This window comes from Dunckerocampus dactyliophorus, chromosome 11, assembly GCF_027744805.1.
Source record: "Dunckerocampus dactyliophorus isolate RoL2022-P2 chromosome 11, RoL_Ddac_1.1, whole genome shotgun sequence".
Lineage (NCBI taxonomy): Eukaryota > Metazoa > Chordata > Actinopteri > Syngnathiformes > Syngnathidae > Dunckerocampus > Dunckerocampus dactyliophorus.
The window spans coordinates 9,804,813-9,829,595 of record NC_072829.1 but is presented as its reverse complement, the minus strand read 5'-3'; the positions used below and the strand labels follow the sequence as shown (position 1 = coordinate 9,829,595).

The 24,783-nt window shown below is 38.2% G+C and overlaps 1 protein-coding gene across 8 annotated transcripts in view; it reads right to left on the bottom strand.

Annotated features, from left to right (window-relative positions):
- The window catches only part of diaph2 (diaphanous-related formin 2), a 471,153-nt gene that overhangs the window by 117,402 nt on the left and 328,968 nt on the right, over positions 1–24,783 (bottom strand). The gene's annotated exons all lie outside the window — the stretch shown is intronic.

Sequence of the window (24,783 nt, the reverse complement as noted above, 5' to 3'; positions counted from 1 at the left end):
GCACCGGTGGGAAGGTGTTTTGCAGTCGGTGGCGTGACACAGATGGCTGGTGCAGGAGCTGATTGCAGTCATTGTTGCTATTGTTCTTCCAACAACACGGGGGTCAGGTTGTTTTGAACCCCGCTGCTCACAGCTGCACTGTGTAATTTACTGCACTTTTCTCCTGCTGAATGGCTATTGACGGCTAACATGAGTTAAGCATTATCACAGCAGCCACATGACCTCACCGAGACTGCACTTGGACACTCCCGAGACTTGAGGAGAACACCACGAGGACACAAACAGAATATTCTTGTGAATACTAAGGGTACAACGGCACACCATAATCATGGTTCGGTACGTACCTTGGTCGGCTTTGTTTATTTGTAAAAACAGAACAAAATGCTAAACTTTAAACTGCTTAGCTTTGGAGTAAACAGGTAATGGAGGCAACCTATGACATCGCACTTTAAAAAAAAACAGGAATATTTAATGTGAAATGAGTCCATAATCAGTATGATCAGTTCTCGACTCCCTTCCAAAAGAGGAGCATCACAGTGAGGCTGAACTTTGATCCTCGTGTTCTAAGGATCAACACTGCGGGAGGCGAAAGGCTGAAGCTGGGAAAATTCCTCATGCATCACACTCATGGAAATTGAATCTATGTGCATAAATACATATGTTGGAATGTAAAGCGATTTTATGCATAAGACATTTAAAAGAAAATATTTAAATAGACGTCAACAACAACCAAATGTGCGTTTTATCAAATAAATTCAAGCACATTTTTTTGTTATTTTATAATTTTATAAGTTTTAGTTACCAGTGTATAGTTTTTTACGTTTCATTATTTTAAAAAAAAACATATACACACTTTTTCCCTGAAACCACACATTAAAAAAATATAATATACATGTTCTATAATAATAATACAAAATAATTAACATAATATCATTATTTACAATTTTTAAAAACTTTTTTTATTATTTATTCTCAGAAGATTTTCTTAATTTATTCTTGTAATAATTAAACTTTTTCTAACAGTCCTTTGTCATCGCAAACTTTAAACCTTTTCTAGTTACACACAGCGGCGGAGCCAGAAATTCTTCATTGGGGTGGCCAAGGTGAGACCATTGCTCCCATAGGGGTGGCGATAAGTTGATACCCGAAATGTCTAGATCACGTCGCTCCGCCCCCGGTTACACTGATTTTTCTTTTTCAATTCTATGACTTTCTATTTAATTCTATTTAATTCTATTTATTCTCTTTTTTTTTTTTAAGTGCGGCCCTTTGCAAAACTGTGATCTGTGCTTTGAGCACAATTAAAATGAACCTGAAAGTGTTGCATACGTTTGTATTGTATCATATTCCTTTTAATAATGAGTCATTAAAACATTGGTAGGCGGTGGTTAGTTTTTGGCCTCTGGCTCTTTATGTTTCTTCTCTCTATCTCTGACTGTTGATGACACATTCACACACACCATACAGACATAGATACACACATGCTGTCACACACACAGCGGTATACGTCCCATGGGGGGTGGACTGGACTGAGGCTGCCTGGGTTCCTTGTATATCCACACCAAAGGCATGTCATAGTGATGAGGCCTGACAAACACTATCTTGCAGCAACATTCTCTATTACTGAGCGTCCTTCTTTATTTTAGCTTCCTATACAATATGTCATATATTTTTACTCTAAATGTTTATTCTTTATTGTTCTAAACTTAAAATCCCGTCTTCAGTCAAGCTCTGATAAATAAGAGTGTCGGTGCAACATGCATGATGCAGGTTTAGGTGGCTCTGACCTTGTTTATCAGTCTCTGCTGTCTTCTACTATTTGCTTCAGAGAAGGTGAGCTACTTCCTGGCACCTCACTTCCTGTGCAGTGAACCTCACCAATGCACTCAAGCTACAGAACATTCCTACAGGGCTCGTACTATAAATAAAAAATACTTCCAAAGACGATGTCTTTAGTCGGAAAGTCTACAAAATTATACACACAATATAATTATTCAAAAACGAGTATGCCTCAAAAGTCAAAACTTTAAAGTCAAACCACCATAACGACAAGCAAGTTGTGTTGTATGTTATAATATAATATATGTTAATATATGTTCTATATTGTTTGTAATTATGTTCTACATTGTTAGTTTTTTTGAAAGCGAACATTCAATTTGTAAAAAAATATTTTTTTTCTATGTCCCAAGCCGCCATTTTGGTCGGAGCTTGTCAGAAGGGGCGTTTCCCAAGTGTCGGTGAAAAAGCAAGATTATAAACAAACGCTAGCTAGTCGACTTGGTTCGGTATATTTTTCATCAAAATACCAGTCATGCCAAAACGTGTTGCCGCTTGCTGTTCACAGTGTGCGAGTAGTACGAGTAGTACTGTAAGTTTTTATTTCTTATCCAAAAGAGGAAGGTTTAAGACTACAATGAACGAAGCAAGTACGATAGCCACCCGCCGAGGAAAGTGCTTGAAGCCGACACATGCTGTGAGTACACCTGCGTGCAGCTGTGAATGCTTGCAGAACCACACAGGAGAGCGGGCACTGTGGTACCTGCCGTGGACGAGAACGGTGCATTGTAAGCTAACACATGCTGTGAGCAGTCCCGAGTAGAGCTTGTCTGGCGAACGAAGCACTAATTTCGGTGTATGTGATGTGGACCACCGCCTCGCGTTCATTTTACTGAAGACTGCTATGAAGTACAAGTACGGTATAAGTAGCGCATTTTGGATGCTAGGAAGCTAGCAACAGGATTAAAGGAGGAGGAAGGCGTCAACGTTGCCACAGAACACAGTAAGTCATGTCTTATTTACATAATATATTATTATGTAGTATTGTAAACACAAAGTCACCATAGCGATTATACATGTTATAAAACCTACTTTCGCAGCGATATGTCGACGAACAAACACAATAAAAAAGGCTCCATTAAGAAGCCGATTTAAAACAATAATCGAAGGATAAGCAACTCCAAGGTAAATACCGCTTCCCATCTTTACTTCCATGTCTTTGTCACCTCAGCATCAGACATACAGTCCCTTCGTCGATGGTTCCAATAAATACGGCTTAATTCCATGTTCTGCAAGTTCTCTATTTCATCTCTAGATGTTTCTTCCTCCTGGAAAACTAAAGACACATCGCTCAAATTTTTTGCTATGATCACTGTAAACATCTTCTATCTCGTCCGTTGGCTCATGTTTCACTCTGCCTGAGATGAGAGCTCGACCTTCACTGGTGTCACATGGGAAAGGCCACCCTCTGACGAGCTCCGATTAAAATGGCGGTTTTGGACGTACAAAAATGTACTTTTTACTAATTTAACGTTGTCATTCAGAAAAACGAACAACGTAGAACATCATTACAAACAATATAGCACATATTTAAGCAGAGTTGAAAAATCAGGTCAGTGAGCCTTTAAATCATCATTAAATATATCAAACAGGTGAGAAATAATTCAGAGTAAGACGGTTTTACTGTGTGCCTATTGTGGTTTGTTTTTTAAGTGTACTGGCTTCAGGTCAAATGTCTGAAGGGGTATCGGACTGTGAAAAGTTTGGGAGCCACTGCTTTACATGATTTCTTATGGGAAAATATGTGAGATACTATGTAAAGTCGTTTTCCAGTAGTTTTTTAGTTGGGGTCCAAATGTCCACATTTCTGTTTAATCACTTTTAATGACAACTATGACATGCTACAAAGATTACAACTTACATCAGTAAGCTGTGATTAAGGACGACGGCAGACGACATCAAAAATACATCCAAGACCTTTCCTTGAAGATAATAAAATGTACGCACGAAGCTTTTCTTTGCCAATGGCCACCTTTGAGGAAACAAATGACCTGGTTGCTTTACCTATGTGAATTAGAGGGTTATTAAAAGTGCTGCATAAAAAAAAACAACCTTCCAGTGAGAGGCCAGAAGCCTCCTAAATAAATCTCCTTCAACCTAGTTCCATTAATGTTTATTTAATGCTTTTCCTGTGTGCTCACTGGGCCCTCCATCCATCCATCGGCCCACACTAAGCCTGCTTAGAGCACGGCTGCTCCCTTTAGCCCCTTGCCGACTGCCAAACAGCCCCTGTGGGCCAAATTATACCCGGGCTGCCCACTGACTGACTGAGCATGCTCCGTGACACAGGTGGAGGGGAAATTCCAAATAAAGAAAAAAGGAGCTGTTTCGTTAATATTGTGTTGTTAGCCTCACATTGACGCAGATGTCTTTTGCCATGTGCGAGTGTGTGTAGTCATACGAGGAGAGCAGGGTCTGTAGGGCAGGCGGGAAAGAGGCTGACAGCGTCCAGCGTATAGGACCACAGCGCCGACACTGGAGCTGTCACTGGGAATTAGGCAAACAGCCACATCCTGGAATTTAGGATGTGACCTGGCGCTGAAGTGAATGGAAGCGAAGAGAAGAGAGAGGACAGGAATGCATGTTTAAAGGGGACAGGGCATAGTTTTATATGCAAAATCACTGTTATTGTGTGTGACCATTAATGACCATAATTGGTGAAATTTTGTAGTATTTTTACTAAATGTAAAATGATTTTTATATGATTTTTCCCATAGAAAATCATAGAAATACCAATAATTCGTTCTGTGGTCAAACTGTCATTTTAACATTCTCAACTGTCATAAAAGTGTAAAAAAAACAACCTTAACTTCTTGCTAATAGTGTTGTTATTAAGCTCTGATTCTTCTTACTCCTTTTCACGCCTGTTGAATTGCGCAAGCGTAAACATGTGACGTTACTTAATTAACTCATTCAATCCCAGACATTTTTCAATACGGGCCATTTTTTGGCGATTTGGAGTGATTTTTTCAAGGCACACACAATATCGTGTTCTATGGCTATATAAACATGGAACCTACCAAAAGGACAATTAGACTCTTGTCTTTCATCAGAAAAAAAAAAAAGAAAAGATTGTTTCTACCTTATTCCGTTCATTAGTAATCAGCAGTACAACATAGGTAAGTTCCAGGAAAATATGAGTTCCCAACAAGAAAAGGGAGAAAAGCAGCTTTTTGCGAAAAGATCCATTTCAAACATAACTTTCACCGTGACACAAATTGTTTTCTTCTGTGACAGCTCTAAACAGCTATACCAGAACATAAACAGAAAATTATTTTACATCAAAGTAACAATTTCTTTACAACACCGTATTTACAATTTTCACATTTTGAACTAAACTGCGTGTGTGCACACAAGCGTGCGCATGCCTGTGTGCATGCGTTAAAATTCCCCTACAATGCGTAACCTTCTGCACGCTGTACACACCTCCATGCTCTTCCACTTCCTCGTTGCTGTCGAGTGTTTTTACATACAAAAGATCCATACCGAGCTCTTATGCCACCTTGTGGCCGTTTTTATGGCTTAAAACTGCTCTAAAAGTGACATATTTTAGTGCACAGTTGCGTCATCACCTCATTTTGCCTCTCGTGCCAAAAAAAACCCCAACTAAATAACGTATAAATATGTCTTTGGGATCGGGCGTTCGGGTTTATAAAAATGTATAAATACGTCTTTGGTATTGAATGAGTTAAGCCTGTCAAGTGTTTACATTTTTTAATAAGATTAATTGCCTTTTTTAGATTAATTAATCATGATTTATCACCATTTGCAACTGTGTCTGAAATGTACGCATTTATATGTATAATCCTAGTGAGGAAAAGCAGCATATAAAATGGATAGACGGATGGATGGACTCGATGTTTGTGAACACACCTCGTGCCCTGCTATTCACTACTGTGTCATTTTTATGGCCGACTTGGTCAAGCTTGAGCGGGAGGGGAAGGACATCGAGTGTGGATTGAAGGTGCCTTCCGTCCCACACACAGATAACTAGATGTGTTCTGAAGAAGAACACGGCATAAGGTGAAAGCTCACGTTGTGTTGCATGGGGGAATTCCACCCACGATGAAGAAACCAGGAACAGGATGATGGTACGGGGACGTGTTTCATGCCCAATTCGATCTATTGGCCCAGGCAGAGGTGTGGTCTACAGAGTGTTGAATCAGAGCAACTGGGGTCGCTTGATTTTTAACTTCTTGTTTCACTTCTCATCCAGGTCCATGTGCAAATGCTCTGATTCCATTCCCCAGATGCAACATGTACTGAAAACCTTTACACACAAAATAATTTTTTAATGTGTGGATACGTGTGTTACCTGTGGCGCAGCGTACATGCTCGGAGCAGAACGAGGGTGGGATATAACACACTTTCAAAAGTTAGCGCCCTCTAGGCAGCCACATAACAAACAGTCTTTATGCATTTAAAATTTTAAATAAATAACGATCTAATGTAATTCATGTAATAATTTAGTTACAGCTGTTATTGTGTTCTTTTTGACAGTTCTATCCTTCATGTAACTTCAGGTAAGAACATTATATGAACACCGTATTATATGATCTAATTAACACCTCTATCGAAATAACTGCTGCAAATGCAGTTTGTTTTTTTTTTAAATCAGTCCACAAGATGACACTATTTTTGAGAGGTCAGCATCCAGCAACTTTATCTACTGTACCTCTTCATGCGCTTTAAAATGTTGCCACCATGCTGCACCGTACTGTTGTTTACAATGAACTCACCAGCAGTATTAATGCTGACTGAGTAGCTTATAACAACATTGGTTCTGTTGCTGCTGTGCTGTGCTACATATTTACCACACACTCGGCGACTATAAGAGACTCCGCGGTTAATTGAATAGTGGACTGAATAGGCAGTAAATGACTCATCGCTCTTTATCATTGAGGTTCGACATTTGAGGAGTGTGTCATCACTGAGCTTTTCTTCAAGACGCTAGCTGAAGAATCTCCAAGTATAATATCTATATTTACATATGTATTAGTTTCAGCGTGTGCGTGTGTTTGTGTGTGTGTGTAAGTATGAAGACAGCTGCCACACACGTCTTTTCCGTTATAAGTGCCAGTTTGCTGTCACTCATTAGACACCCATCACTGGCAAATCCACTTCTTCCTGCAAGTGTGTCTCACTTTTATCTCCACGTCCTCCTCATGAAATCTCGTCACATCACCCACCCTCTGTCCAAGCGCTGTGACGCCACCGGGATCTCACCCGATTGCCAGATAATTATCAGTTAATAATTTAGAGCCTTAAATTAATTAGCTAAAAATAGTCCCTGTGCCTGCGCGTTGCCAATAGAGACGCCTCGCCGATATCCCTCCCTTCCTTTGTCTCCACCTCTTGTGCTCCATCTTTGTCAGCCAGGCGCCATGTGAGCATAATCTAATAAAGGAGGAGGTTATCCCCTCTGTACATTAAGTCTAATTACTTAGCCATCATCACTTATTGTTTGAATTGTCCCCATGACGTGTTTCTCTCTTTCTGCCAATTATGAGAGTGGAGTGCATTTCCAGTCCATCATTCAGTGAGCGCCGTGGATAATAAGAACGTCCACTTTTTTTTTTTTTTTTCCTGAGGCTGCACTTTTACATTTAATAGAAGTTTGTTAAGAGACGCCCACTAGCTTATTTCACAGGCGACTGTTTCTATTGATAATGTTGTGTTTTAAAGCATATCGTCTTCAACTTGTGCTTTTACTCTTAGGACACTTCATTAAGCTGAAAGTATTTGGAACAAAAAATGTCCTGCAAGTGGTCCTATAATGGGATTAATTAACTTCGGGAATCGAAACACATCATCTCCTTTTTTTTTGCACACTCCCTCTGCATGCACTGATGAACATATACACACACTCACACACACACACACACACACACACACACACAAACATACGAACACAGCATCCAATGACTTTATGCTGTGGTAATGATAAGACTATTGAACAGAGCTGCACTGCTGGGCCACTGGTCTTATGCTCAGGAATGTGATCAATATACTCCACTTTTTATATTCTCTCTGTCCATCTCACTTCAGTTTGCCTTGCCCATCTTTCTTTTATCACCACTCTGTGAGGAGAAAACACGACCTGTCATTGATTCTTTAGGAAACAGGATCACGATGTATTGCTCAGAAGACTTTAAAGGCAGCTGCAGGACACTCATTGAAATGCTCAAAGTGGACATACTCTATCAACCACAGCTATTGTTTTAGCACATCCATCCATCCATCCATCCATTTTCTACACCGCTTCTCCTCACTAGGGTCGCAGGGCTATGCTGGAGCCTATCCCAGCTGACTTTGGGCGAGAGGCGGCGTACACCCTGGACTGGTCGCCAGCCAATCACAGGGCACATATAGACAAACAACCATTCACACTCACATTCATACCTATGGACAATTTAGAGTCACCAATTAACCAATTAAACAATTTATTTAACAAATGTTTAATATTTACTTATTTTTAAAGGATGTGAATATGTCTTTCATCCAGGTCACCGCTAGAGCTATCATATCAAGGCTTTGAGCATGAAGTGCTGAAGCCTACTCGGATGAGAAGTGAAACCTCTTTTAAGACAACCTGATCAGTTCAGTTACGATCCATCCAATGTCCTGAGAATATTTATTTTGAATGCATTTTTGGCTGGGAGTGGCATTGATGCTCAGTTTTGATTGACACTGTCGTAGAAGTATTCACATTCAAAAACATTTTAATGAATGTAGCTGTGATTTGCAGCGCTGTAGAAATACACTTGATCAAATAGATCAGTGGAGTCCTGGGGTGTTTATTACAGGTGTGGAGGAGGCCACTATTTGAGGAAATAGTACTTTCAAGGTGCATTTGTTGATTGACACCAGTGGGAAAAAAAATAACATCGCACAAAGTGTGTACAGTGTGGTTGCCATGGCAATAGCAGGGTAATGCTGGCTTCATTACAAGTCATTGTACTATCCAGTGATTTTGTTATGGTGTTATTTTAAAGTCAGATGATGTTGATTTTCCTCTCAGTGCGAGAAACACTGATGTTAATGTAATGTGTTATGATCCTTTCATGTGCATCTCCCCTGAATAAAGTCGCCCAGACACGGCAACAGCTCTACCCTTTTGAGTCGCGTGCCGCTGTTTACAAGATTAGACGGTGTACCTATTAAATGACACGCGGGATGCCCGGGCCGCCCGTCAACGTGCCTGTCACTTCAAGGGTTTCGTGCTCGGGGTTGAAGCGCGCTGAGACGCGGACGTATTCGGGATTGATGTTTACCGATTTAATCAGCGTCGGCGGATGGCGAGAGACTTGACCTTTTTAGAGATTTGACAAGTATAAGCGTTGTAAACACGGCGTATTGGCGTTGTCACGCTATGTCCCCAGTATGTGGAGATGACACAGTAGAGGGCACACATGAAAGGATGACAACAAGCATGAAAGGTTAGACATCATAGACCAAATATGCGTGCATGTAGGGGTGTGTATATAATGCACAACCTCCAACATTGACATTCCTATGGTTCTGCTGATTAAAACATAAACATCTACACATGCAACTAAAGCCACACTCTGACAATGTCTTATCAACTGCATAAACTACTCAAATATTGTAATTTCCAGACTTCCGCACCGGTATATAAGCCGCACCCAGTGGATTCAAAGAGAAAAAAAAGTATGGTAAGCCGCAGGTGTCCACGTTGTAACATGGGATATTTAACACACAGAAAGATGTCACGCAGAAAGATTTTTCAACTTTTAATTAAATAAATGTTTTTTTTCCAAACATTGCCGGGCAGTGCATGTAAGACGGCTGGTTAAAGGGCACCTTACCGGAAAAGTGAATCATCGATGTCTTCCTCCTCCTGGACACTAAAACCACTAAGTTGGCCTCTTCACTGTCAGACCCGAGCAGCCCCACAATTCCCTCGCTACTCAGGCCGCCAGTCTCTCGCCTTCTTTTGTTGTCGCTCCCAATGCAAATCAGCCCTTGAGCCTGTGCTGTCTTCCCCAGCACGGAGCAGTCCAGCCCCCCGGAACCCACCAGCGACAGTAGACCTCCCGACACCGCTCCACGCTGCCAACATCCACCAGCAGACCCGAGTAAAAGCCCGCAGATTGATCGCCTTCAACCTAGCTGCATCACATGCACTGTTCTACGCGTTCTCCATGACAAGTATAGTGACGCAGGGATCGATACTGAAATATTGATTCCTCCGATACCGGATCGCTACGCTGTAAAAATCTATTCTCAAATCAAAATATCGGTACTTTTGATACTTGTCATGTATGTCATTAACAGGAACACAGCGGAAAGCAACTAAATTATTGAGACCTTGTCTAAATGATATGCAGTTTTTTAAATAAATGAATGAATTACACTGATGTCTTACATTCTTTATTTAATGATACCAGCCTGAATTTTGCTCAGTATCGAATCGGAAAATAAATCAGTGGTATCGTACATCGCTAATGGTGAGGGCGCATGTACAAAGCGTAAAATGGCTGTTCCAAAGCACACCGCATGTAGTGAGACCAGAACACAACCACAAATTTGCCCGCAGTACAACTGCAGTGTTGCATCAGCCTCAGGGATCAAAGCATGAGAAAAAAGCAGCGGCTTATACACTGGAAATTAAGCATTTTCAGCACAATTTATTGCTTCTTGGCAAACATTTTGGGTCGTTTTCATAGTGGTGTCCAGATAACTTTTTTCAGCTTCTAATACGACACTGATATTGCTGCCTTAAGAATCAGCTGATCCTCATATCAATCCAATTGGATATCAGCACAAATCATACATACTTTTATTACCTATTTTGTACTTTGGATTTTGTAGAAAAGGCAAAAAAACACACAAAAAATGTCTTGCTCATCATCAGCCATTATGTTTTTAGCCACGTGTTTTCATTCTACTTGATAAAATTGATTTGTGTACATTATGGCTATGGTACTGTATTGTTTAGATTTTACTGAACAGTCAGACACATTCAATTGTAGCAGTAAATTACAAATCTGGTTCTATGGTTATCATCACGTTCCGTCTTTGCCATCACTGCAAGACAGTGTGTGTCTAAACCCCCTCATATCTTACTCATCCCTCCCCTGATCGCATGTAGTCATTATTGAATTGTTCCAACACCAGCTTGGGTGGTGTAGTGAGAAGGCCTTGCATGTTGAAGCTCTCAATAGGAATAAATATTTCAGGCGACGGAATAAATTGTCCAGTCCTCGTCTTGGTTTTTAAGTTTGGAGAAGAGAAACAGCTCAGTGAGACGGGGGAAGGTCACGACCCCTGAGTACCCACAGTGATACCAATATAACACTGATGTGTGGAAAAGTGAGTCTTGTCCATCAACGTGAAGACAGATAAAATGTAAAGATGATGTGTGATGCGTAATTTGAGGTACTGAAACATCACTCTTACTGTGTGTTGCTGTGCATTGTGTGCAGATCACATGGTCACGTTTCTCAATGGTTGATTGTGACACTGGAGAAAACCCAATTTCTGCCATTTCCACAGTATTGTTGCACTGAGGTGTTCATTATTGCTAAGCCTACCTTTAATTCCATCCAATATGAAATGAGCAATCTTTGACGGCACACAGAGCGTTTAACTATTGGCGTTATAGGTGCTGTATATCCATATTGCAGCTGTCAAATGTATGTTCAGCGTAGTAAAAACACAGTTATCCTGAGAAGTATTTCATGGAAAAACACCACAAACTGCTATTCAACAGCTATAGCACTGACCATCATCTACCTCTGCTTGCGCTTTAAAGCGACTCATCTGTCAGTGTGACACTCATGCTTGCTACATTTGCCGTGCTGTTGTTTACGATGAACGCATCAGTAGTATTAATGCTGTCTGAGCAGTTTGCTCCCGACTGCTGTTACAACATTGGTTCTGTTGCTGCTGTGTTGAGCAATATACTAGTACTTGTTAATAAGACCAAAACAAATTCAGTTTGACAATTAAGAAATGGCAATTATAAATAACTCAAATAAAATATAATGTAAAGTAAATGTATATATAAATATTCCCAATATACAATTTTAAGTAAACCCAATCTCTTCCACCAGCCTAAAGGATTCTACTGTCACAAATTCTAGTATAAACTACAGCATTCCATATTTTTAAAAATGTTATTATCTACTGTTTTAGTCAAAATGTAAGAAAATAATGTAGGAAAAACAACAATTTTGAAAAGAACACAAGACTACTACATAGTTTAACAGTACTTCCAATAAGCTTTTTGCCACTTTAGTATGTGATCTTCTTTTAAAAGATACCAATTCACCAAATGAAATAGCAATTTAAATAAAGATTTTTCAAGCATATTGCTAATTTTAGTCTGTAATCGCTCCTCACTACATCGTGTTTTTTAATATAATATTAAAATAATTGCTGTTTTGAGGATGAATGTGGCCTATTGAATGTGGCCCTAGTAAACAAATTATTAACGCTCAATCCCAAAGACGTACTTATACGTTTTTAGAGAGGCAAAAAGAGGTGGTGACGCAAGTGCACATTAATAGATGTCACTGTTAAAGCCGTTTTAAGCCATAAAAACGGCCACAAGGTAGCAGAAGTGCATTTGATAAGAGCTCGGCATGGGTCATTTGCATGTGTTAACACACTCCACAGCAAGGAGGAAGTGGGAGAGCATGGAGAAGTGCAGCATGCAGAAGGTTACACATTATAGGGAAATTTCAACGTATGCACATGCACTCACACACATGTGCACACACAGTTTAGTTCCAAACGTGAAAATTGTAAATAGTTAATGGTGTTATATTTGTAAACGAATTGTTATTTTGATGTAAAACAACCCTTTTTGTGTACATGCTGTGAGACAGTTGTTTAGATATTTGAACTGTCACAAAAGCAAAAAAAAAAAATGGTGTTAAAGTGAAAGTTATACTTGAAATGTATCTTTTCACAAAAAGCCGTTTTTCTCCCTTTTCTTGTTGGAAACTGATGTTTTCCTGAAACTTACCTATGTTCTACTGCTGATTACTAAATAACAGAAAAAGGTAGAAACTTTTTTTTTTTTTCTGATGAAAGACGAGAGTCTCATCTTTCTTTTGGTAGGTTCCATGTTGATATAGCCATAGAACACCAATATCCTGTGTGCCTTGAAAATCAGTCCAAATCATCTAAAATGGCCGGTACCAAAGGGATTGTCTTTTTGAAAATGGCTGGGATTGAGTAAAGCAATTTCAAGCATAAAAATGGCTAAACGAACTAACTAAATGCACTAAAATACAAATTCAAGACAAAAGAAGTCGTGTAATTGTGAATGTAGTACTGTATTCTACATTGGCCACTAGGTGTCATTGTTTGGTGAGACAGGTACTAAAGTTGTCACTAAGGTTATTCACGGAACACATTTACTGTGACACTGCTCGAGCACGAATTTTATTTACCGTACGTCTTAAATGGCTTATTTACTCTTATTTTGTCGGCTATATTGGGTAATACAAGTGTAAAGCCATTTAAAGACAGAAGTACGCTGGAACTACACTGACCAGAAAAAAAAACAAGGAACTGCTAACGTGTGAGTCTATGTTATCTTATTTCTGTCTAATATGTCTCACTTTCTCTGATTAAATCTATTACATTGGGTAATACAAATGTAAAGATGACTGTATGGATGTTATTTCATGTCTTGAGGGCTCTAATAATGTTAAAAATTGTATTTAGAAAATTGTAAACAGGTTTTCTATGCCATAACTACAAAAATATTGAATTTATTAATATTGAATCCTACTTCATGGAAATTCACTTATTGCTGTCAGGTCTGGAAGCAATTAACCGTGATAAATGAGGAACAACTGTATAGCATATGCACAATTTCTACTAGGCACTGTTTATCATGCCATTTGTTTGGCTGTATTATGTAAAAAAATACTCAACTGATTTTAGTGAAACTTTCTTGTGGGTTGGCATATGTGGCAAGCAAGAGCAACAAGCGTGGTGAGGATCCAAGTGAAGTTGTGAAAAGTACCTCTATGTATTTCTGTCTGGTAAAACACTCAAAAAAGTGCTCATAATAAATTCTCAGGCAGGCCAGTGCTCGCTCTCACGCTCTGACTTTTCCTTTCCGTCTTCCTTCCGTGGACTGTATCATATTTCAGTGCTTCTCCCTCCCATTATTGACCAGTGTTCCACGTTGGTGACACATATCATTTGTTAGAACTGTAACCATCTGTCAAAAGACTCATCCAAAACTGTCAATCCATCTATCTCACACGCTTCCTTCCCTTAACTTGTATCTCTGTGGTGTATACTTAGCTGTCAAGCAGTGCTAAAACGCAAATATTTGCATTCAGCTGACAGCTAAAAGAGCCGTCACTACTCACAACATTCAGTTTTATGTATTGAAGTGAAGAAGGAAACACATGTTTTCCAATTAGCTTGATGATGTGATGTGCTTCAAGCAAGTTAAAGTTGACAGGCCTACCTTGCCAAGCCTACCAATCCTCCACCCAACTGTGCAACCTTTCATAAAATCAATTGCACCACCAAACACAACTCTTGTTACAGCCTTGTTACAGCCTCCTTCTCCTTCCACACTGACAAACGTGCTTGCCTACCTCAGTCTTCTCTTATGAAGCAACATCAGTACTGGCATTGACATACAGTATATATCATCATCACTCATTTACTTGTTGGCTCCACTGAAGACCACATTATTCCCACTAAAACACAGCACAACTATTTATACAGCTGCCGATATTACATTACATTACAAAGTCACAGATGCAAACTCTCGGACATTACTGTTCATTAAAGACTATCAACCTGTAATGTGGGCTGTTTATTGTCTTCCAGGGTGAAATGAGCACATGTTCTAATTTGAAGTTATGTACTGTCGTGTGTTGCATTGCCCAAGATTGGAACGTGTTCTTAAGTGGATACGATGCAGGCCATCTTTCGTCAATAAGGGTCAGACCAGGCGAGCGGTTTGATGGCAGTATCGAACAAGAAAATGATCTATATTGGCCATTAAAATGCAAATGTGTTTATCTAGTGGATATGCGGTCGTGCACCAATAACTAACACGTGTGAAGGTAACGCATATCAAAATGTATGGCAACACAACAAGTCCACATGTATACAGAGTAAAAATATACTCTGTACAGTATAGACTATATCTCCCCATCTAAAAAAAAAATGAATAAACCTAAGAAAAACATCTAACTTCTAATAAATAATGATCTCGTAAACAATTGTAATCAATAACAAAATCATATCATCCAATGTTAATGATTATTAGAAATCTAACAAAAAAATAAAATAAAAAAATGTGTAATTTACTATGTTACACATTTTAAAACATACAGAAAAGGTAGTGAAGGTAATGCAGATCATAATGTATGGCAACAGCACCACAAGTATGAAGAATAGCAGATGTATAAAGAGTAGAAAAATAAATACTGTATCTTCCCATCTAAAGAAAAACATCATAAATAAGCACATCATCCTATCTTAAATAAAAAGAAATAAGAAACAAACAAATCTAAAAATCTTAAAAAAAAAAACAAATCATCATCCCATCTCAAAAAATTTGACTAAACAAATATCTAAAAATCTATATTAAAAAAAAAATCATCCCATTTCAGAATAAACATTTGAGACCTAACAACAAATTTAGAAAATCCTTTAAAAAATGTCAGAAAAAAAGATATTTTACCATCTCAAAACATACCTAAAAATCTTTTTAAAAAAGCACATATTACCACATCAAAATAATCTACCACATAAAAAAAGCTCCAAGGTAAAAAAAAAGGAATTTTTAAAAAATCTCACTTGTACTCTACATTAAAGAAACATTCTCAAAATAAGCATATCGTCCCATCTAAAAATAACAAATACATCTACAAAAAAAGTAAAAAATCTGTTTCATACCATCTAAGAAAATTAAAACAAATAACAAAAACAATGTAAAAATAAAAAAGGGCATATTTAAAACATTAAAAAAGTACATATGTCAATGTAAAACTAATATGATAAAAAAAAACAAAAACAGATATTCAGTCTCACCAATTGCCACACAAAATGTTTTCTCATGTCCTGTATGTGACTCAGTTTAGAAAGAGACAGAACGTCTCCTGTGGCTCAGGAGGTAAAGGAGGTGATCACGAAACTGGACGGTTGGTGGTTCTGTAACCTCACTGTTTTTGTTTTTTTTTTCATCAATTCATCCACTTTGCCTCCGGCGTGGCCCTCACTGGTGTTTAAATGTGAATGTTGGTCGGAGAGGCCGTAGGTGCAAATTGGCAGCCAGTTTCCCGTCAGTCTACCCTGGGCAGCCGTGGATACAGATCACCACCACCAGTTTGTGACTGTGAAGTGGATGAACAATGGGTTTACCTTGTAAAAAGACCCTACATAAAGACAATCTATTATTATTATTATTATGATTATTATGATTCTTCTTCTTCTTCTTCTTCTTATTATTATTATGTCCAAGAAGCAAGCATTATGTCCAATACGTCTTCAGAAATGATCTGCCCACTCATACCGTCCTGAGGAGCAGCTATCAACTGTATTAAGGGTTTAGTCGTTGGGACGAGAGAAAGATAAGAAATGAGAGAGTGAGGACAAGGAATCTCTGCAGTAGACGGATGTGGGACGGCGAATAAGCGAGGGAGATAAAGGTGCCTCATCTTTTTGCAAATGCTATCGACCTCTGCGGACAGGAAGAAGGAGATGAGCATTACCGCTAAAGTCTAATCTGAGCGTTGAAATGACGTTGGGTGTTAGTTTGTTTGGAGCTTGTCATGACAAAACAATGACGAGATGACAAAGCACATTTTTATAAAACTACATCCCTAATTGCAATGACGCCTTTATTTTTCGTCCATTGTTTCCTATGGCTTTCGTGAACAAAACTCGTATCAGAGAAGAATTATCAGCCTTGCATCGGGAACAATACTTGAAGCCGCTCTGTTTCCCATCAAACCTAATAAGCTTAAAGCTCAGTACAGGGCTTAGTATTCATTTGTGGATAGTCAACCCCGTGCTGCACATAGTTCACTTGTAATATGATAAGAAGATATTGTTGGGGGGATTAGGTTAACTCCCGGGAGATCTATTACTGGATAAGTCTGACTGGCGGTCTTTGGAGTCATTACCTTACCTTTCGGCTGCATGTGTGCTCAACTATCAATACAATCATAGCACACATTAAAATAACATGTAGGCAGGAAGCAATCGCAATTGGTTTAAATGAAGGACATTTCACAGATGCATCTTCTGTTGCGCTGAAGACTAAAGTGACAATAAATAAACACAGGAACTAATCAATCTAATGGAGAATAGAGTTTCAGTCAAATTGGTTCCATCAGAGTGCTTTTGTGTCTATTACCAACATCACTGCAATGGAGGGTTTTAACAGGAGGGAAATGGAGAAGCAATCTGGAGAATAATTGCCAAAATGCCACAGTGTCTAATGCTATTATTAAGACATTGGCACAGGCTTTACACAACATCCTGTACACACGTCACCATTGTGTTGCCATTTAGTGAAGGGGAGAATAGCAACAAGCCAAACAGTGTTTCTGTAAAACAGCCTAAGGGGCCGGCCAGGTGAAACTCAATCCGCCTCCTGTTGGAAATCTATTAGAGGGCAATACAAATGCTGAAGTGAGAAGGTTGGAGATATTTGAGGGTCAGCCTCGGAGGTTAATTGTTCAGTCGTCTGTCTGGTCAGTGAGGGGGATCACTGTGTGAAACCAATCCTAGAGGCGGGGGATGAATGGGGAGACCGGGATGGCATTCGGGAGATTAGAGGCGTTGATGAGAGAGGTGAGGGGGATGGAGGAGGTGGCAAGGAGGCGAGGAACATGAAGTCTTCACGTCGGCACTTTCACATGGCTGCCAATGCTAAGTGAATTCAGACTGAAGTGGTTGGTTTGCTACCAAAATCTGAGACATACTGCATTGACCTAAATATAAGATGAGCACACATATAAGACAACCTGTCTATTTTTAAAAACAGTTTTTTGGGAAATATTTTTGGTGTGAGTGACACGAAGAATAGCTCAGACTTTCTTGGGAATTACGTCATCTGGCACCACCTGTTTGTTTATGTATAAATCTGTGGACCCCAACTATAAGACCGCCTGTAATTTTCTGACTTTTTCGAGGGGAAAAAATGTGTCTTATATTTGGGTCCACACCGTCTGTTCTGTACTTGTTTGCTCATAAACCCTCACAGCGAGAAATGCATTTTGCCTTACTTCAGAAGTGATACTACAGCAGTATATATCTTACCAAATAAAACAACCTGTTATCTTCAAATTCATCTATCGGATAAAAATGCCTTCTTATAGTTGAGATATATATATATATATATTAATAAAATAAACAAAATAATATGCCAATAGAACTAAAAAAAAACATATCAAACAAATGTCAACTGGCATTTTTCTGTATTTACATAAAGAGGCGGCATTAAAAAGTATTTATTCCCCACTTTTGGATAAAACAAACAATGACATTTAAGTGACATTTAAATCTATAAATCTATGTCCACATTAAAACAGGAGAGAGAGAGTAAAGTGCAAGCTAAAGGGGGCGCTATAACCGTGAGATATTGGCCATTCAGAAGCATGAGGAAAGTCACATCCGGGAAAGGCAAAACAAAAACCAAGAGATCATCGATACTACACTACTACTACTACTACATTTTTATATATGCTGGCCTCTGTGGAATGTTTTGACATATTTGGCTAGACATAACATCAACATTTCATGTTTATCTGCAATTATTATGTCCCAAACCTAAATAGAAATACACTATTTGTACATCCGTGTATTAAAATGTCCATCTGATGATGGTCAAATTAAAAGTGCAGGACATTACTGGGTTGTCTGTTCAGATAGCATTAAAAGACTTGCTTCACATCTCCCCGTGTCATCCCCTTTTCAACACTTGTTGTACATTTGCGATAAACACACACACACGCAAGCTTACACACTAATGCACGGAGGCAACAACAAGTCCGACATACAGAATGTCCCTCGTCACCTTGCTCAGAGATGAATGACTTTTACCGCCATCCTCAATCATTTTAATCACTTCTGTGGAAAAATTCTTCATTCTCTGCTGCCTGCCAGCTATCTGATGTATACACATTTGTACACACGCGTCTCCTAAATAACCCCAAACACAATGCCATTCTCTGACTGTACACACCTGTGTGCTACATTTTTTTTTTGGTTCTCTGCACTGCCAACTTGAAAAGGTCGTACTGCTAACACTAAAATATATTCCAGATAAAAAAAAATACTGGGAGTAAATAAAGTGGAAATGCTCCGATTATAGCCGAGTTGGTTATTTACCTCAACCACAAAGAGGATGCGGGGTTAATTGAAATTTTAAAACTCATTATATATAGCAAGCTATTTTTTTTTTACTTTTGGTGTGCATCAGAAAGTGGTAAAGGAAAATGGAACTCTCTTTTCACCACATGGTCACTTATTATTTTATTATCACTTATTATTTTTGTTTTTCTTTTTTTTCCTCTACTGGTCAACATTCAAACTGGACACCAACCTGTCTATAGAGGCCACCTGTCTATAGCGGCCACTTTTGCAGACTCCCTCTAGTGGCCGCTATAGACAACTTTGACTGTACCTCAAAATACCTGGTTCTGATGATGGAAAAATATCACTGGTGTAATAGTAGAGCAGTATCAAGAAGAGTCTGTAGCACGTAGTAGAAAAGAGTATAAAGTGCACATTAAACTATTCTTATCGTCCTAATGAAATGGCTCAACTTTACAAGCGGCATTATTTCTTTGTGACATACGAACCAGGGTGGGACACAATAAGGTCACACCTTGATTTCCTATTGCAATTACCGGGTTTATTATTGGATGCATGAGATTTACTGCTTGCCTGCTTTTGTTAAAGTAATGGTTGTTTAGAAAAAGAAAAAAAAACAGTATTTTTGCTCACAAACAGGGGTTCTCAATTGGTGTGGCGGGACCCAAAAGTGGGTGACAGATGCGTTCTGATTGGGCTGCAGACAGCAAGTCAAAAATTATGTAATATACAACTGATGTCTGACTTATTTTGGCAAAGTTTGGCAATATTTTAATCATCTTCCTTTTCGGTATATGTTCATTGCACAGTTGTAAGTGAAATATCTGACTTTGTGGTCTTTTTGATGTTTAGTTTAATTTATGAATTGCTTGTATGCATGCAGTTCTTTCTCACTTCCTTGACAAAACGCCTTGATAAATTCCTCTAAAATGCATTTTCGACATGCAATTATGTGTATTCATGTTTCAAAAGATGACAGCCAATTTGCTTTGTTTGATAAGCACAAATCCTACAAATACAAATAACAATAAATACAGATTTGATTTGATTTTTTACAAGACTGATGTTATTAAAAGCAATGCTGTTTCTGCCTACAATGGCAGTGGGCTCTGTGATGTATGGTTTAATTAACAGTGAGATTGGTTGCAATGGTCATTGTACTTCTGATGTTTTATATGCACCCTAGTCAGTTTAAACACAAAAGTTAAAAAAGAACAAATAATAGCGGTAATTTACCTCAGAAACAGGACTTTGACTGTGTGATTGTGCCGACCCAAACTGGTGGGAGGAAGGCGAGGAGAACATGCAAATAGAATTATATTTTATAATGTAGCATTATAACCTTGCTAACATGTAACCCATGGATCAAACAAGCCCGGAGCACCAGAAGCCTTCTTGTACACCCAACACAAACAAGCAGAGCGTGAAACAAAAAAAACAAAAAACAATCCTGCATTTAAATTAGTCAAGCTAATATCTATTTCGTTACAACATTTCAACTTGCCTGCAGGAACAATACTTTGTGCTTAAGACTATATGACTGCAATCCAAAAAATCATCCAAATGTGTTTCTATTTTGTAACACCTTGTCGGGCCATAGCAACAGTAGCAACAAGGATTGTTGTGCATCCCTGCATTACATTTTGCTGGCACCACCTGCAATAATCCCTTGTTTATCACAGTTAATTGGTTACAGACCCGACCGTGATAAGTGAATCTCCGCAAAGTAGGATTCCTTTCATAGTTAGAACATAGAAACTATAAGACGACCTTCTAAATACAGTTTTTAACATTATTAGAGCCCCCTAGACATGAACTAACACCCCTATAGTCACCATTTCCTTTACAATGTATTACCTAATATAATAAATAACAATTTAAGACATAAATACGACTTGTGCTATTGTGTGTTGATATACTGTAAATGTGTTCCCTAGGGGAGCACAGTGAGTGGCGGACAGGAAGTGACGTCGGGGGTTTTTGCCGTGGATTACGGCCGCAACAGTAGCTCGTGTTTTCATTATGGATTATTGTGCTTGTTGTGACATAATTCAAACCTGCAATAAAAACCTGTCATGTTTGGCTACATGTTATACCTTGAATTGAAAAGCGTTGGCATGGTGTGGTATGTTTATTTGTTTCAGACATGTAACAAGTGAACAAACATCATATGGTTACATTACAATTCAACATGTCTGAAAAGTAATATATTACAATATATTGTTTCCGACTTTTGTCATTTAGATTTTTTTCCACTTCCTGTATTAAAGGATGGTGTTAAAAAAAAAAAAAACAAGAAGCAAATAGGAGTTAAAACAATGACTAAATTGTTAATAATAAATAAGAATACATTTCTGTTAGCTAAATATTAAATAAAAAAACAAAAACTTGAGGATGCTGATGTAACCCACCCTGCTTGGCACTGCCCACACCGGGGCTCGAACACACGACCATCTTAATGCGAGACGAGAGCGCTGACCACACGGCCAAAAGCCCGGACGTGTTCAGCGCAGCTCTCAAGGCAGAGGGAGTGAGGTTTACCAACGTACACTTGCACTGCCTCATACAAGTAGGATGGCATCCGTTACACTCACTCCGTTCTGCATCAAGCCTTGGTGAGTTTTGTCTTTAATTTCCTTGTAGTCAACGTGATATAACCTTCAATTTGTCCAGTTCTTTGATGTCTTTGACAACAAGTACTTCGGCTTCCTCCGGTCCTCCATTTAACTTGAAGTAGATTCCTGGTTCCTTAAGTCGTGTGGCGTCTTGGCGCTGTCAGCACTGTGTTTTGTGAGATGATCATTGAAGTAGACGTTTGTTTCTTTTAGCTTACTCCTCTACCTCAGCAATGCTTCCTTGTTTTTCCTGTTGTTGAACTTTTATGATGATTACAGGTGTTGTGTTGTTATTCTTGCCAGACATCGGGATGCATGTATCCATGTTGTTGACATCTACTTCCCGCCTCTTTGACTCCAGAAAGTTGGCCACCTGTTGCTCTGTTGGAGAACATCTTGCCCTCCTCCTCCGTTGTCAGCTGCACTGGCGTAAGACCTGTGCGTTATGTGAAGCCCAGTCACAATTACATAGTTGATGCGCGGTGACTGCTCCAAATCATCCAATCTGCACATCATTTGCGATATAATGCAATCCTTTTCATCATTTTTTCATCAGAAGGGGGTTCACGTCTTCATGGTGTTTATGTATTTTGCTCTTTAGCTCCATCCTTACGTCATTCAACATCACAATTGGCTCCTGTAGTGGTTTGGTTTGGTTTGGTTTAGTTTATTTGAACATGAAGGTTACAATGGAATACATCTCGTGAATCATTCTTTGACAGTTCCACATGTCCAAAAGGAGCAGGAAGAAGCAAAGCTTATTTAATCCTACCCCCCATCCATTCTACATCTAGTACAGTACATGTAGTTCACTTCCTGGATTCCATGTCATGTTTTCAGTGATAGTCAGGATAACACATAATAGATAACGGTGAGATAACCCTCCCCCCCAAAAAAAGAGAGAACATTCATAATAATGATAATAATGATGACAATACTAAATAAATAAATAAATAAATAAGAACAAAGCTTTTTTTTTTTCCCTTTCCCTTTTTTTTTTTTTTAAACACAACAAAGAAAATTATAAATAAATAAATAAATAAATAAAAAAAAATAAATACATAAAAAATAAAATTTAATTAAATAAATAAAAAATAAAATAAAATAAAATAAAATAAAATAGAAAATAAAAAAATAAATAAAATAAAATAACAAACCTGACAGAACAATCAGGACTCTTCTGCCTTGTATTTAGCAAACATCAACTGCTTGTATTGTTTTTTGAATTTGCTCATCTCGGTACATTGTTTGAGTTCTTTACTCAATCCGTTCCATAATTTAATTCCACACACGGAAATGCTGTGGGTTTTCAGCGTTGTTCTCGCATATAAATGTTTTAGGTTTAATTTTCCTCTAAGATCATATTTCTCCTCTCTGATTGAGAAATACTTGATTAGATTTTTGGGTAACGAGTTATTATTAACTTTATACATTATTCTAGCGGTTTGAAAGTGTACTAAATCTGCGAATTTTAATATCTGTGATTTTAAAAATAAAGGGTTTGTATGTTCTCTATACTTGGCATTATGAATTATCCTCACAGATCTTTTTTGCAGTACAGTGAGTGAGTGAAGATTGCTTTTGTAATTATTTCCCCATATCTCCACACAATACGTTAGATATGGTAATACTAAGGAACAGTACAGAGTGTGGAGTGATTTTTGATCAAGAAGATATTTTGCTTTATTCAATATAGAGATATTTCTCGCCACCTTTTGTTGTATATATTTAATATGAGATTTCCAACTCATTTTTTCATCTATTATAACCCCAAGGAATTTATATTCTTCCACTTTTTCAATATCCGTTCCATTAATTTGTATTTGGTCGTACGTGTCCTTTCTACTATTGCCAAATAGCATTATTTTAGTTTTACTTAAATTCAGAGATAATCTGTTCTTGTCAAACCATGACTTTAATATGACCATTTCATCCTTGACCTTTTTAATGAGTTCTTGTGTGCTTTCACCAGAACAGAAAGCGGTGGTATCATCGGCGAATAAGACCAATTTTAAGTTGTTAGTTACTTTGCAAATGTCGTTAATGTACAAGTTAAACAGTTTTGGTCCCAGTATGGACCCCGTGGTACTCCACACGTATTGTGTAGACTCCCAGATGTATATTCTCCTAGCTTTACAAATTGTTTCCTCTTTGCTAGGTAGCTTTTAACCCAATTTAAGACTAAACCTCTAATTCCGTACCTTTCTAATTTTGAAATTAAAATAGTGTGATTAATTGTATCGAAGGCTTTTGTCAGATCCATGAATACTGCAGCTGCGCATCTTCTGTTGTCTATGGCAGTAGTGATTTCCTCCGTGATTTCCATCAGTGCCATAGAAGTTGAAATGTTGGCTCTGTAACCATATTGACTACTTGCCAATAATTCATTCTTATTAATAAATTTGTCCAACCTATTATTAAATAGCTTCTCCACAATTTTCGAGAATTGTGGTAACAAGGAAACTGGTCGATAATTTGTAAATTGGTGTTTGTCTCCTTTTTTGAAAATTGGAACCACCTTGGCTGTTTTCATTTTGCTTGGAAATATTCCAGTCTGAAATGATAAGTTACTAATATATGTTAACGGGTCTGCGATCTCATTGATGACCCTTTTAATTGTTTCCATTTCGATTCCATGACAATCAGTTGATGTTTTTGCCTTAAAATGGTTAACAATATCAGTGATCTCCTTTTTGGTTACAGCAGTGAGAAACATAGAATTAAGATTCCTATCAATAATATCAATCCCTTCATCAATTGTGTCTTGTTTTGGAATTTCCTCTTCCAGTTTTTGTCCAATATTTACAAAATATTCATTAAACATTTCAACTACCGCGTTCATGTCATTCCTGTAAGTGTTTCCAACCATGAAATAGGGAGGATAGTCTGCTTTCTTAACGTTGTTCTTTATAATACTATTTAAGATGCCCCAAGTTGCTCTCATGTTATTTTTGTTCTTATTTAGTACGTGACTATAATATTCCCTCTTACACAC